This window comes from Podarcis gaigeae (assembly GCF_964106915.1).
Source record: "Podarcis gaigeae genome assembly, chromosome: 7".
NCBI classification, from domain to species: Eukaryota; Metazoa; Chordata; class Lepidosauria; order Squamata; family Lacertidae; genus Podarcis; species Podarcis gaigeae.
Window position 1 is genome coordinate 87,100,567 of NC_139683.1, and position 6,000 is coordinate 87,106,566.

Here is a 6,000-nt window from a genome sequence, read left to right on the forward strand (position 1 = left end):
AGTAAAAAGCATACGAGCTATTCCCTCTAGTTTAGATGGTGGAATCAGAATTAAAATCCTTAGCCGAGTTCAAGGAATTTCAAGTTCATACTCCATTAAAGGTAAAGGTAAAGGTACCCCTGCCCGTACGGGCCAGTCTTGCCAGACTCTGGGGTTGTGCGCCCATCTCACTTAAGAGGCCCGGGGCCAGCGCTGTCCGGAGACACTTCCGGGTCACGTGGCCAGCGTGACATCGCTGCTCTGGCGAGCCAGAGCCGCACACGGAAACGCCGTTTACCTTCCCGCTGGTAAGCGGTCCCTATTTATCTACTTGCACCCGGAGGTGCTTTCGAACTGCTAGGTTGGCAGGCGCTGGGACCGAGCAGCGGGAGCGCACCCCGCCGCAGGGATTTGAACCGCCGACCTTTCGATCGGCAAGTCCTAGGTGCTGAGGCTTTAACCCACAGCGCCACCTGCGTCCCTCATACTCCATTAGGCATATTTAAAACCACTTTGGGCATGATATGAATGCAGAAGGTACAGAAAGCACAAGTCTTAGTTGCCAAAGGAAGAAGCGCCTACTTCCTACTCAAAACTCTTGAAGGGGCAAAAAAAGAGTTGGGTGGGGAAGGGAAGGATCAAAATATTTTTACATGCAACAAGATCCAGTCAAACCCACCCAAATCCTTGGTGCCAATAGAGATTTCTTTCCCAGTGCAAGTAGCAGCAAAGAGAAGATTTTTTCCATGGGGGGGGGGAGGGTGCTAACTTCCACCTTTGTGCCTGCTACAATGCTAATAACAATTATGATTATTATTTATTTATTTATTATTATTATTATTATTATTATTACTACTACTACTACTGTATATGTATTTATGTCCTGCCTTATCCCCAGACCAGGACACAAGGCAGTTTACAATTAAAATAAAAAAGCTAAAGACAGCAGAGATTGAAAAATAACTAAACGCTAAAAGTGATGCACATAGAGACCTATAAGCTCAGTTAACTAGCCAGGCTAGAGGCCTTGTGCCTTATCTTGTGCTAGGAGCAGCTTTACTCCCAAGGTTGTAAACACATTCCTAAGCATCTACATTTGAAAAGGAGACTTGCTGCCTTGCTGTTCTGAGACCTACCTTCAAATGTCCTAACCCCCTCAGGTAGAAAGGAATGCAAAGAGATCACATGCAGTGGGGGCTGCTTAGAGAGAGAGTCCTTTGTTGCCTTGCTCAATGAATACTGTAGGTAATGAAGGAAAGACCATACATGGTATAATTAGTATTGTGTTGTAACTTTAGATTGGAGGAAGTTTATGCATATAGATTGCTTTAATAGATAACAGCTATGTATATTAAGCAGGCCCCACCCTTTTGGGCTTGCTCAGCTTTTGGAGAGTGATCCCACTGAGCCATTATTGCTAGCAATAAACACCCTTTTGTTATTCCTCAACATTGCTGGAGTTTTTCCTTTCAGCCCAGAATTTATTTTGCTACAAAAGAATTAAAGCAGTATAAATATATATATTTAAATATGCAAAGAACTAGAAGAAACAAAACAAAAATCATATCACTAGCCCTTTCTGGTCAGTTCACCTGCCAGCAGAAAGACAACAAGGAGGGAGCCAGTCTAACTTCTCCAGGGAGGGAGTTCCAATGTCTGGGAGCTGCCACTGAGAAGGCCCTCACCTGCATCTCCTCCAAGCAGGCCTGTGACGGTGGCAGAACTGAGAGAAAGGCCTCCCCCCAAAGATCTCAGAACCCAGGCAGGTTCACATGAGGGAATTTCAGATAGCATGGACCTAAGCAGTGCTATTTTTCTACAAAAAGAAGTGCCGGAACTCACCTCTTGTTCTCTTATAATGGCAATGGCACCCACCTGAGAGTTGCCGGAACTGAGTTCCGGTGAGTTCCGACTGGGGGGGAAAGCTGTGGACCTAAGCCACATAGGGCTTTATTGATCACAACCAGCACTTTGAATTGTGGGACCATGAATCAAGTATCTAAATCTAGCTACACAGGTGTGCTGGACCCGGGGGGGGGGGTTACCGAGAGGCGTGGTCAGAGTCCGGTCCTGGGTCGAGGGTCTGGAGACTGCCCACCAAGGGCGAAGCGGGGTCCAAAGCAAGAAGCCGGGCGTGGACAGGAACTCTGGAAGAACAGGTCTGGGTGCTGGCAGAAACAGGTTTCCTACGACGTTGCTCCCACAATCTGGGACTGGGCTGACTGGCCTTTATCTTCTCTGAGGCCAGGGGCGGTCCTGGCCCCACAGGTGCAGGCCCTTCAGATTCAAGCCCCTGCCCGGCTCAGCCAGCCCTGGAGGCTGGGACTCCTCAGATTCAGCTTCTGAATCAGATTCCCAGGCCATCACAACAGGCCAAAGAACTGCAAATGCCACTAGTCTCCACAAAATAAACCAAGAGTCATTGCTGAAATCACTCTACCTATGAATCACAATGGAATGTGATTGCTTTATTCCCTTGCTTTTCCTTCACTGACTCCAGGCATAGGAGCCAACTCCAAGGGGCTGAGATCCCTTCGCCTCCAATAAAATATTTGAGGCAGCCAGCCCACCTCCCAGCTGATGGGCTTTGCCATTCACATGGTGGGCGGGTTCTGCAGCTTTCCAGGGGATGCTGAGCATGTCTTCTCTCCGAAACCTCACACTGCCTTACGCCTCTTGTTCCTGCACCCTCCCATTTTGGACTTGCCCCCTTTCCTCCCTTATGTCCTTGCTCCTCCTTGCATGTAAGTTGTACATGTGTTGATTTAGTGATTGCTAGATATGTTTCGCTACTTCTTCCAGACCAAAGTAGTCAGTGTGTACCTATAGAAATAGATCAGTAGGGCTGGTTTCCCCAAATAAAGTTCCCCAAATAAAGTGTGTGTGTGTGATATATTTTGCTGAGCTAGTAATAAATGCAGCAATCATCTGTATTTTGATTCTGTGTGCTCAGTAAACATTATCCCTACTAGATACCATAGTTTTCGCTCTATAAGACACACCTAGTTTTTGGAGGAGGAAAACAAGGAAAAAAATATTCTGAATCTCAGAAGCCAGAACAGCAAGAGGGATCGTGGCGCAGTGAAAGCAGCAACTTTTTGTTGCTGTTCTGGCTTCTGTGATAGCTGCGCAGCCTGCATTCGCTCCATAAGGCGCACACACATTTCCCCTTACTTTTTAGGAGGGAAAAAGCGAGTCTTATAGAGCAAAAAATACGGTAATTCTGTTGAGATGCACTATTGCCATAGTGCATAGACTCTATTACAGGAGACACTTAGAAAGTGGGTGTCAGGAAGCTGAAAGCATCTCCCACGGCTGATTGCAAGGAATGTACAAAGACAAGGAAAAGTTTCTTACCGTCGGCTTTTTATTCAATATTTACAGAGAGAGGCTTAAGAACACAGCCTCTTGGATAATGGCGTTGTCCCGAGTGACTCTCCACCCCACTTTTCTTCCATTTCCTCATTCGTCATTGTCATCACCTCCTCTATAGGTGCTGACAAGTACTCTCTGTCTCTGAGCTCTTTGCTTTCCTGCTTTCAAGGCTCGCTGGGTTCTGGGAGAGGGGTGTGTGTCGAATTCTAAAGACACTGTGTCCGTTAGCTGTCGCCCCCCTGGTGCTTCCTGTTCCTCCTCTCCCATTATTTCCCAATTCTCCCCCTCATCTTCCTCTGAGCTGTGACCTCCCTCAAACCCTAGTTGTAATTCTGAACTGTCTCCTTCTTCTCTGGAAGGGTCAGGCTGGGGAGACGGTCTCCACCATTCCTCCTCTGCCCAGTCCCTGACAGTGGGTAACTAAAACAACATGAGGAGGCTCACTAACAACACATAAATAGATTTCTACGCTTCATTATCAAAATACATGATTTTAATGGGGCCATTACCACCAGATGGTTTTTTAAGCCCTTTACAAGCAGCCCAGTTCCTAATGTGGAAACTTGCCAGGCCTTATAACATAGAGCATGAACGCAGCAGTGGCAGCTAAGGGACCCTGTCAGAAGTGGACATTCCCCAGGGTTATGCTTGTCTCTTCTATTGCTTGCATCTCCAAGACTCTTGCTATGCTCTGTCAACCAATATTCCAAGGACCACGTTGAAAAACTGCTGGTTTGGGGCCATGTATATATTTTATATATTTGCTGTCTGGCAGTTTAATTCTCTCTGGACACTAAGTCCTCCTCATTTTGAGTTCACTGCCAAAAGATTCCAAGCACCATTAGGATTAATCCTGTGGAGCAGATGGTTTACTCACCAATTTGGATCCCCCTCCTTTATGGATTGCAATTTATTAATAACCTGCCAGATGCTAGAACATTTTCTAATACACAGATTATATTTAATGATTATTCAGATTTGCATAGGGGGGGAGGGTAGCTAATCTTTTTTAAAAAGAAAAAGAAAAGTGAATAGCAACCATTATAGTTCATAGATATAGTCACAAGGTCAGCTTGTCTTTTAAAAATAAATATTAATTTTAGCTTGCGTGAGATATTGTAATGACTCCAAAATATTGGTCCAATTAGCAGAGTACGAAGTTGAGGGAAAGAACAGGCCAATGAGGAATCTGTACAACAAACAGCATCTCCATGTAGACCAGTCTTCCCCACACCTGGTGCCTGCCACCTGCTACACCTGCCCGTGCAGGCTAAGATTAGTGGGAGTTATCCAAAATATCTCTGGAGCACCAGGTTGGAGAGAGCTTATCTAGACCTTTCATGGGGACAACTTAAATAAAGGGCATGGAAGCCTAAAGGAGAGGACAAGTTTGATATTTTCCTAACAAGCCAGACACTCAAACACCTACCTGGTAGGGCAAACTGCAGCCCCCACAGCTGCATTTTTCTTTTAATCTTTTTACACTTTAAAAAAAACAACACCTATCTTGATGATAAACTACATGCAGCTCAGCATCACAGAGAGTTTGTCCCTGACTCTGTTGTGCTGCTAGCAATAGTTGTGTTAGTACTTTCTTTTATAAGTATGTTTACCAGTAGCTATGGTTGTTGGAATATATAGTTAGTGACTCACACTTGCATTCATGAAAGCTCTGGGCTCAGTTTCCCACTGGGGGGGGGGTGAGATAGCAGGCTCCCTGCTAGCTGATTCTGCAAGGGAGCTGAATAATAATAATAATAGTAATAATAATAAATACTTTATTATTTATACCCCACCCATCTGAATCTCTCCAAAGAGGAGATTTTACAACTTGCATCTTTACTGACCCAAAAATTGCATGATACTTTTTATAAGGAAGCCAAGTACATTTCATTTTTGTTTGGAACCTTTTTTCATCTTCATTTAACTACCAAAGAATGGCAATTTGTTTGCTGCATCTTCTGGGAGCTCTGTGAATAAAATCTTCACTTATTTGCAAAGCTAAGTGTCTGGGATTTATTCTAGCCTAAGTATTTCCATGGGGAATGTTTGTTTAAAGGTGCGTGAGGGCAGATGCAAATCTATCCAAGTTTTAACATACTTGGAGCAATCACCATTGTACTAACTCTGCTACAAGAAAATAAAGAATCTCTCTTCCAAACCACTCTCTTTCTAACTGTGGAGACCTTGAAAAATACATAAAACAGCTGTGTACTTCACAAGGGCAGTGTTATGTAGTGAAGTTTCACCCTGGGCCAGCAGGGGGATACTGTATATAGTTTTCACTCAGGTCTGTAGATAGTTTTCCCTCAGGTCCGCGTCAGTTATTTTAGGCGGGAACTCTGGGCTGTTGTTGTTACAATGTTGACAGCCGGCTGCCTATAAAAGCAGGCCGGCTGAGCTGTTTGCAGTCAGTTCTATTCCAGCTTACGAAATAAAGAGCTATTTGGAGAAATCGCTGGTCGTCGGCTATGTCAACCCACAACGTAACAGGCACCAATGCCTTCCCTAAGCAGGAGTAAGTGGCATTAATCTCCAGTGCAACCCCTGCACATAAAAGGGGTGTTTCCCTCCCACAGAGCTCAATATACATTTTGTTCCATTCATAAATCAGGTATTAGGCCAAGCAATGGCTTTATCCCCGCT